This window comes from Rousettus aegyptiacus, unplaced genomic scaffold (genome assembly GCF_014176215.1).
Source record: "Rousettus aegyptiacus isolate mRouAeg1 unplaced genomic scaffold, mRouAeg1.p scaffold_m13_p_6, whole genome shotgun sequence".
NCBI classification, from domain to species: Eukaryota; Metazoa; Chordata; class Mammalia; order Chiroptera; family Pteropodidae; genus Rousettus; species Rousettus aegyptiacus.
Window position 1 is genome coordinate 110,216,557 of NW_023416309.1, and position 9,807 is coordinate 110,226,363.

Genomic DNA, 9,807 nt, shown 5'->3' on the forward strand with positions numbered 1-9,807 from the left:
CTCCTTGGCTTGTACCCACGCCCTGCTCCACGGGCTGACCGGTGAGGGGTGGCCAACATGGGGCTGCCACCGCTAAGAGCTCCCCAAACCTTGGGGCAATCCGAGAGCCCCCACGTAGGTGGCCTTGGTCCCCGGGAGGGAGCCCGTCCATCTGGGAATGGAGGCAGCGAGGGAGGCTGCGCTTCGTAAAAAGAAAAACATGCAAATCACGTGCCCGGCTCCACTACTCAGCAGGAGATCCGGCGCAGCCTGCCAGTGCCGACAAGGAGGAAACGGTGACAAATGCCACCCTGGTGACAGTCGCAGCGCAGCATTTAAGGGCAGGAGTGTGGGCTCCACAGTCTACTCCGTTTCGCTGGACGGGCTGTAAGTCCCGAACCCCCGAACGCGGGAGCTCGCAGTGTGTTACAGATGTGGACGCTGACGCTCTGCAAATGTCCGCCCGAGACCTGAGCCCTGCGGCGCGATTATCGGTGCACGGTGTTCTCTGGAATCACTGCAGAGGGCAGGGGTTCTGTCCGGCCCATCCGCGGCCATCCCCCGAGGCCATCGTACAGTGTTTGGCACACAGTAGGTGCTCAGGAAACTCGTGTCGAATGAATTGGCAGTGACTGGGGCCTGGGAGGGGAGGTCACCCGGCACTCAGCTCCTCCCCGTCTGCCGCCACCGGCCGGGTCCTGAGTTACGTCAGCTTAGTGGGCAGACGCGGGAGACGCTCTGGGGAGACGGGCGAGCACCCTGTGCGTTAGCGATCCCGCCTCCAAGGCAGCGAAACGGACTGATACATTCAAAGTCCACGCAGGTGGCAGCGAGGTGACCGCTGCTTGTTTGCCAGCCTGCATGGGTCCGGAAAATTCTCAGGGGAACGTGAGCCACCCCAGTGGTAACTTCTAAGGGTCCAGACCAACTCTGGGTGGCCGCCCGCCAGGCCGGAGCTGCTCGTGGCCAGAGCAGGTCTCACTGTCTGGGGCCATTTGGCCAGGACGGAGCATCGCAGGGCAGCCAGAGAGCAAGCCCAGGCCTCGGCGCCCGGCCTGTCCCCAGTGGCTTCTGCCCGTGGGTCCTCGTCCCAGTTGCATCAGCCGCGGAGCCTCGCAGAGCTCTGTGGCCTCTGGAAGCAGGTCCAGGGAGGCCGGAGCTGCCCTTGCTGACCCTGAGCGCTGGGCGTGGGCTTCCTTTTGGCTCCCACTGGAACCTTTAGTCCAAAGAGGAAAATGAACTTCGTGCAGCGCCGGGAACAGGTCCTGACTCGGCCACCCCTTACACACTGCTCCCGGGCGAGTTATTCAGCCTCCAAGTCTCGATTTGCTCAACTACAAAAAAAAGACAATATATGTAAAGCCCTTAGAATATTGCCGGGCAAAAAGCAATCAGACGAGAAACGAGGCCTGCTGGTATTATCACGTATTAACTCTCTCATCCTGGCGCTGTCGACAGGCAGGCAAACGAGAGGGAAAATCCTGATCATCTCTTGGACCTTGTAGCAAGGTCATTTCCCTGTCCTGTTTTCCGGTCTGCTCCCCTTGACCTCTGACCCCACTGGCCCTCATAGCCTGGCACCAGCTAGAGGCTCAGGGAGAAGTCGTTAATCTTTCTCTTCTTTTCGAAGACCTCCCTCCAGGCTGGATTTCAGGCACATCCCCTGACTGCGGCTGTGATGGGCACGAAGAGGCACCCCCACCACCCACACCCGGGAAGGCTCAGATCGGGCAGTACAGGCAGCAGACAGCCCGGGGGCAGAGAGCTCCCTGTCCCGAGGCCACAGCCCTCCAGAGCAGCCTTGTGTCCAGTGCCCTCACCAAGTGGGCCTCTGCAGGCCTGGCCGTTCGACCTGACTTCGACCTCTGGCCAATCCTATTTCCTGCCCCTCCCAACAGGCGCTCGATCCCTAACAAACATCAAACACCTCACTCCTCAGCGTTTACTTCTGGAGCATCCAACCGATGCCAGCCGCCCTCCTCAGGCACGTCCCGGCTCAGGGCTGTCCTCTCAGACCGGACCGGCCTTGGCAGCCCGCCCCCTCCCTCTCTCCACCACACCCCCATCCCCCGAGCTCCGCCCGCATCTCACCTGAAGGCATCTCTCCTCCTGTCCCTTCTCCCCTCCGAAACTCTCATTTCCTGCTGCTGGCTGTCTAAGGAATTGTTTACCACCATAAACCACGATACAATTCCATAAATATGTTATTTATCCTTCCTATTATTATTCCCCATTATTTATTTCTGAAACTCTATTATTAAATCTGTAAAGTGTTCGGTGATACACTGGCAACGAAAGACACTATATATAAAGGCGAGTTTATTATTATTATTACTCTGTGATTAAAACAAAGAAGAAAAATGAATCGCATTAAATCACATCGGATCCCCGTTTGCCCGCAGGGGCCTCTGCTTTTCGGTGAAGGACAGGCTCCCGGGGCCCGGCCTGGGTGAAGGCGCTACCCTCCCCTCTCCCTTCGCAGCGGCCGGCTGTGGGGGACACTTGGGAGGAGCACAGATTTGCAGGAGGCTCCTTTGCCGGGTGGAGTTTGTTCTGGGTAGAGCAAAAGCGATTCCGTTTGCAATCTTACTTTTCGCCATCAGTCACCGGCAGTGACATGAAGAGGTAATAGAAGTGCCCGGGAATCCTGCATTTTATTTCCACTCGGCAGCATTTCTGTTGCAGGGGAAACATAAATTTGGCCGATTTTTGTGCAGATTTTGCAAAACTCGTCTCTCTCGTCGCAGCCCAGTGCAGGGACGGACGGATGGGCTCTGCCCTGCTGTATGAGGTGGTCTCTCAGGGGAGCCCCATCCAGGGAGAGATGCGGGGAAAGTACCGGGGGGCCCAGTGGCCAGGCGGGTCAGCACACAGGTGTCATGGGTTGGGGAGCTGGGGTGGGGCGGCTTTAGGCATCACCTGGCCACATCCAGCCCTTAGTGCGATGGTTTTCTAAGTCAGGTTCCCCACCCACACCTGGGCACTTGTGAGAAATGCAATTTCTGAGGTTTTCGCTCCAGACCAACCGCAGCAGAAATTCTGGGAGTGGGGTCCAGGGATCTGTTTGAACAGGTGTCCCAGGTGATTCTGAAGAGCCGCAAAGTGCGCACGAAGGTCAGTCACCCGGCAGCAGCACCCGGGGGCTTGTGAGCAACGCAGCATCGTAAGCATCCCCGAGGCCAGTGGATCTGAATCGGCGTTTGCACGCGCTTCCCGGGCGGTCCTCCACTCAGTACCGCTGGAGGAGCAAAGCCTCAGCGTTCCTGCCGCCCTGCCAGGTCCAGCGGACGGGCGGCAGGAGAGAGCTTTCGAGGGCGGAAGCGAGGGACTGGCGTTTTGGAGTGATGGAGAAACAAGGGGGGCCTTTAAAGATAAAGGGTCCGGGGTGATCGGAGTTGGGCACCTGGGGTTAATTAGAAGGGCACGAACAATGGCATCTGACTCGAACTCTTCCCGTGTCAGGGTTAAAGGCAAAAATCATCTCAACAGGCCGAACCTGGGATGTCTGGCTTCCTGGGGAAATGAGCTGACATCTTGTCATCGTTGTCAAATCTTTATGGCACGGCCCACCGAGAGGGAGCACAACAGAGCGTACGATTTGATTATTTCGTGATGGCCTTCGGATAATTCCGCATGCTCTGAGATGTCACAAAATCGAGTGTTGGGACCTGTGGAGATCTGTTGCTATGGGAGCCGTGGAAGGAGAGGTGAGATGGGGAATTCCGCCCTCGCCCCCACCCCCGACTCCGGCCCACTGGCCCTCCAGCCTCCCGACCTCTCCGCAGCTGACTTCCGCCTCTCACGGCGGGAACTGCCTGTGAACGGCCGTGGGATGAGCGTGTTTGTGGTTGGAAGGGAGGGTCCTCGGGAGGGAGGGTCCCCGGGAGGGAGGGTCCCTGGCTTCCTTTTCGCCGTCTTGCTGATGCCGCGTGGCCTCCCCCCTTTTAAATGTCCATTCCGTCCCAGCCACAGGGATTCTCATTCGCTCTTTTCATGCCCGGTGAGGTAGATATGATCAGCCCCAGGTTACAGGGGTGACATTAGAGGGATGGAGAGATGGAGGGATGGAGAGATTTGCAGAAGCCCACGCGGCTTCCAGGGAGCCGGGGTTGCAAGTCCAGCCTGAGAGTTTTCAGAGCCTTCTGTCGTTCATGCCTGCGGATTGAACGACCGTTATTCTTTCCTGCCTCAGTTTGCCGAGGCACGAAATGGGGAGAAGGGCGTCTGCTTTAGTGTTTCGTCCCAGGTTTGTTGTAAAAAGGCAAATTTATCATTTTTATTTATTTATTTTTTTTAGGCGAGATGAGATGACCCTTGGTTGACCTCACAGATTGCAAGGACCTTGTCAGCTTACAATCCTTTATTTTTTACCCCTACAGCACCTGGTCTTCCTAGGTGGTCTCCCATCCAAGTACTAACCGGGCCCGACCCTGCGTAGCTTCCGGGATCAGACGGGATCGGGCTTGTTCACGGTGGCGTGGCATAGACAAATTCATCATTTTTAAAGGCTTCCAGTCAAAGGGCAGGAGGGGCCCCTCGCAGCCTCCCCTCCGCCCAGGGCGATGTTTGGCCGAGGCTAACTGGTGTGGCGGCTGCTGGCGGCCTTCCTCGTTGGCCACCCCCTGGGCCTCCCTGGTTGTCAACCCCGGAGACTAGCACCCCAGCCTCTCGCCCAGATGCAAGAGCTGGTTGCGCGGACGTGAGGATGTGACTCAGAGTTCACCTGGCAACTTCCTGCCTTGACGCAAGGCCCGTCAGCGATGGTGGCACAGGCAGGATGAAGGCGTGCTGACGAACGGGGCCCCTAAATTACCTCAGGGACGACACTGCTTGATTACGCTAAGTGCTCCTGGTGGCGCCAAAGCTGGCAATTGCTCATTCATTTGTCTTAGAAGAAGAACTGATTTTTGCACGCAGACACTTCTCCATCAACAGCAAACGCCTCCCGGCTCAGACGGGCCTGGACACGGCCGTGCAGGGCCATCACCTCGCCTTCCCTGACACCGATCGCTCCCCTCCGCCAGGGACCTGCCTGCGAGGCGGTCGCCCCACTCACAGTGTGAGCACCCCGAAGCCGCAGGGCTGGGCCCGGGATGCTCACTGCCGGGGTCGCTCAGGGGACTGGTGTCCCCCACCCGCAGGACCTCGCACTCCTCGAGGGGTTTCCTGGGACAAGGCCCAGTGCACAGACCCTCCCTCTCCCTGGGAGGTGGGGCGGAAGGGCCCCGAAGCGGCCGTGCTGAGCCGGCTGCTTCTGGAAGCCCGATCGGAGTCCAGACGAGCATTTCCAGGGAGACCCGCGGTGTCCCTGTGGGCGGCAGCCATCTTCTCACTCGGACCCCAAGTGACGAAAGTGGCACCCACCGACTCGGAAGACTGACCTCGCCAGACCCTGCGAACACCCTGTGGCTGCATCCTGCCTCCTCACCCCGAAGGCGTCCGCTTCCCTCCGAGCCGGCTCAGCTTCCGCTCGTCTCTGCTGACGTCGTCACAGGTTCTAACTAACCCCTGGAAGGGCTCTCACGGGCCACCTGGCCTCTCTTCCCACATGAGGGAGGCGGCTCGCTGGTGCTCACACCTGGCTCACGATGCACCTGGACGAACACACCTGGGCTGTGGGGTGTGCCTGTTGAGGAATCGTGTCCACGCCACTCACAGTGAGAGGCAGGATCTGCCTACCCCAGGGCACAGATGAGCAGGTGCATGCACGGGTTCATTCATTCATTCATTCATTCATCCGTTTATTTGTTCACTCGCTTGTTCAACAGCTGTGTCCTACCATGTTCTAGACACCGATAGGCACGGGGGGTATGACCTGTGCCCTAGAGGGGTTAACGAGCTAAATGACCTGCCCTGTGTCAGGGAAGCGACCCAGGAGGGTCGGGTTTGCCTGGGAAAAAAAACCAATAGGTCCTCACATGTTTGTCGAATGAATGAATGAACGAAGAAACACAGGAATGGCACAAGAGAAGCAGCCAGACGCACAAGGACCAGGGGCCTCGCCTGGTAACTAGGTCCCCTGCGGTTTGCGCCCTACGCGACCAGCACGGCTGTCATTCTCCTCGTCATTCCCACCGCTCCCGCACTGGACTTGCATTTCCGGGCATTTGGCTCCCTCACCGCCTGAGCGCCGAGTCCCTCCGCATCAGCCACGCCACCAGGGAGCCCGGCGTGATCCATCACCCGCCCCGCACAGCACCTCCCCGGAGCACCTTCAGGTTCACTGAGGGGGTCATTTATTTCCTGCTGCAAACGTCCGGGCTAGGGAGTTAGCGGTTGAGTTATGAAGCCGGGGCACCCTCGGTTTCTCTCGGGTTATATTTCAAGCCAGGCAGCTGCTAGGAAGTTCCCCAGTTCTGACCGGCCACCCCTGCCAGGTGGCAGAGGGGATGGAGCCCCGCTTCCAGTCCAAGGAGCCAGTCTTCCCGAAGGGGCTGGGAGCACAGGCCTCGGGGCAGCCGAGCGGTCAGCCTCAGAATGAACGCTTCAGCCTTTGACGAGTGCTCTCCTCTGGGAACTGGGTCCTTGCTGAGGCTGTGTACTGTCTCTCCCACCTGGGCCTCTTCAGGGAAGAAGCTTCTGAAAAGGGCAGGTCCGAACCCTGCATCCTCCCTTTGGCCTCTGGGTGTGCAGTCCGTGATCCACCTCGGGGTCGTGGCCGCCTCCTTCCCCACAACGTCCATCCCCGCCCCCCTCAGACTTCCTCGCCTATTAACACCAACCTGCAAAAATAGCCAAGTGGTTTCCAGCCCCTGTGAGAGGCAGATACATAATGACAGAGCGACTTGCTGCAACGGTAACAAATTGTCCGTATTATAACACTTTACATCTTGATATCCATTCTCCTCAACCGGCTTATCTGTAAACCGACTGAATTCACACTGGGATGCTAAGAAAATAGCTGTCATATAATAGATGGGGTCTCCCAGAAAATGAACATTTACAAATGGCTGTAGCATTTACTTAAAATGTCATGCCAATTGCTTGCTGTTGTCTTTATGCAATGAGATTGATTTTTACTGCTCCTTCGGGTCCTCAGCCTTGATGGGTAGTTTTTAATGCAGCGGGGAGACGCTTTTTGTGTTTAATCTATACCCTGCGAAGGCACGGGCTCTTGAAGGTGCAGTCTCGGGAGCTGGCCAAGCCTCTTTTTCCGGATCCTTCTCTTCTCTCATCCTCCTTCACCTCCTTCTGGGCAGGGTCTGAGCTGATCTCATTCATATATTCAAATGTATGCAGATGTATGCATTTTGTTTAACAAGTTAATTCATTTGCCAGGCCAGGCAGGTAGGGGTTTTCACAGTGTAACACCCACACTCGATTCTCCCTTCCACACTAGATTACGCCCTGGGGTTTTCCTTGGAGAGAGTTTATAGAGGTGGAGTGTGGTGTGGGGCGGGGGCGGAGCAGCTTACCCCATGGAGAAAATGACTTGCGGTGTCCTCAAGACAAACCAAGGGCTCTGCCCAGCCTCCCTGGCGTCCTAGAAGCCGTGGGGAGCCAGCCGGAGTGGACATCGCTTAGGAAGCGCTCCTCTGTCCTCACTGCCTGCCCCCCCCTTCAAACACGCACACGGCTACTTTTTCCTCTCATATCTCCTGAAAAGCTCCTGATGACCAACCCTTGGTCAGCAGCCCCAGATGGGGAAACGTAACTCTCCTCCTTCCCTCAGACCCCATATCCGGTGTCCCCTGCAGAACACAGCGCCCGGCTGCCCCTAGACCCCATATCCTGTGTCCCTTGCCGAGTTTTGCATCCTTCTCCTTGAGGAAGTGGGAAGGTAGAAGGGGGGAGGGGAACAGAGGCCCTGCCAAGCCCAGGCGGAATCGCCCATTCGACTCTCCCTACCTCCTCCCTTCCTGGGGGAGGGTGCCCACGTTTTTTAAGAGCCCCGATGTCCTGTTTCCGTCTCTAGAACCCTGGCTGCGCCTATCGGGGAGGGGCACCCTCATCCGAGGTGTTTAGCGTTTGCAGATCTGGGTGAGGTCCGATTGCCTTTAGATGCTGGCTCCTTCTCCAGACGAGGAGTTGGAGCATCTGGCTGCTTATCATCATTAATGGGACTAATAAGTCTTCACCTGGTGTCCCGTTCTGCAGGAGAGCTCGCTCGTGCATCATGCTGCTGGATCGTGAGGAGACAGGGGTGCCGGCGTGATCCCCATCCGTTTGCTCAATGAATATTTATTGAGCACTTATTTCGGGCCAGGGGCTGTGCTAGAGGCTGGGGACAGGTCAAGAAGCACATCAGACTTGATCTCTGCACCTGAGGGTATCTATATTCTGGTGGGGATGGAGACACGTGGATTGCCTGGTACCCGCTGGGCATGAGCCCATAGGTGGGAGGAATTCAGGCAGACTTCCTGGAGGAAGTGCTATGGGAAGTAAGGCCTAAGAAATGAATAGGAGTTGGCTGGGCTGGGATTAAGGAAGGAGGATGTACAAAGGCAGAATGTTTTTCTGCAAAAGGGACAGTGTTTTCCAAGGAACTGAAACTCAGAGAGGGCGAGATTTTCCCAAGTCACATAACTAGGAAGCAAGCATGAGACTCGTTTCTTTAACCAGCCTGCCTTTTGGGGTCCCCTGGTGGGAAATTGTACAGGTGGGAAAACTAAAGCCATGAACAACCCAGTTCTCCTGACTCTGGGGTCACCCTTCCTGTCAGTAGGGGTGAAAGTCAATGAGCCAGCCCCTTCCATGGAAAATGATCACCTCTCAGACCAATTAGACAGCTGTGGGTTTTTCGTGCTGGTCAGAAAACATGACCAGACAGAATCTAAATGATTTAGATTGATCATCTACAAATGACCCTCGGCGGAGACAAGAAAATAATAAAGAAAGCCAATGCGGTCAGAGTGTAATTAATTACTCAGATCTAGGATCTACCACGTTAACGTCCTATAATTAGCTGAAGGCGGGAGAGACTCCCTCCCTCCGCGGACTGGCCAGCCTCTCCCTGACTCTCGTCCCAAGCACTGAGACCCCTCAGGGTCAGCGTCAGAGGCCACGGGCGAAGTGGAGTCAACCAATCAACTCGCAGACGCCTCGGGCCAAGGGGAACCTGACCGAGAGTGCGCCTTGTCCAACCTTCTCCTAATGTAGAGGGGGGCCCCGAGGACTGGGGACAAAAGGACGTCGTCCTCCGTTCAGGCTGTTACAGCAAAATACCATCACCCGGGGGCCCCAACGACAAGCATTTACCTGTCATGGTTCTGGAGGCCGGACGTCGAAGGCGAAGGTGCCGGCTGGGCGTGGGGCGAGGGCCCACTTCCTGGGTCGCAGATGGCGCCTGCTCAGTGTCTCACGTGGTGGCGGTGGGGGAGGGGCCTGGGAGTGCCCTGGGGTCTCTCTTACCAGGGCACGAACCCCATTCATGGGCGCCTCACCCTCAGGACCTAATCACCTCCCAGTGGCCCAACCTCCAAACACCACCGCCCTTAAGGATGAGGGTTTCCACGGCTGAATGTGGGGGAAACACAAACCCTCAGTCCGTGTCCGATGTGTCTAAAATGGTCAGAACTGGTGTTGGAAGAAGAACGAGGAGGAAACACTTTCGATTCTTTTGCGCTGGTCAGTCTTGAAGATGCAAGTGTTCCCTTCTAAGAAAAGCGCTTCCTTGAAAGGACCGCTACCACACCTGGTACAGGTGACCCGTTACCCTGGCAACCCCTGACTAGCAAGGGAGGCCGTATTCTAGCCGAAGGCAGTTAAGCGTAAGCCCGACGGAAGGCAGGCCAGCAAGAGCGCCCCGTGGACGCTGACCGTCCTGGCAATGTGACACTGGGTAACAACGAGTCAACCTCCAGACTTAGCGGGTCAAAACTGCCGTCG

General features: G+C 57.1%; 1 pseudogene; it reads right to left on the minus strand.

Annotated features, from left to right (window-relative positions):
• Nucleotides 1–4,349: 4,349 nt before the first annotated feature.
• On the minus strand, nt 4,350–4,467 carry LOC118604258 (annotated as a pseudogene).
• Nucleotides 4,468–9,807: the final 5,340 nt, after the last annotated feature.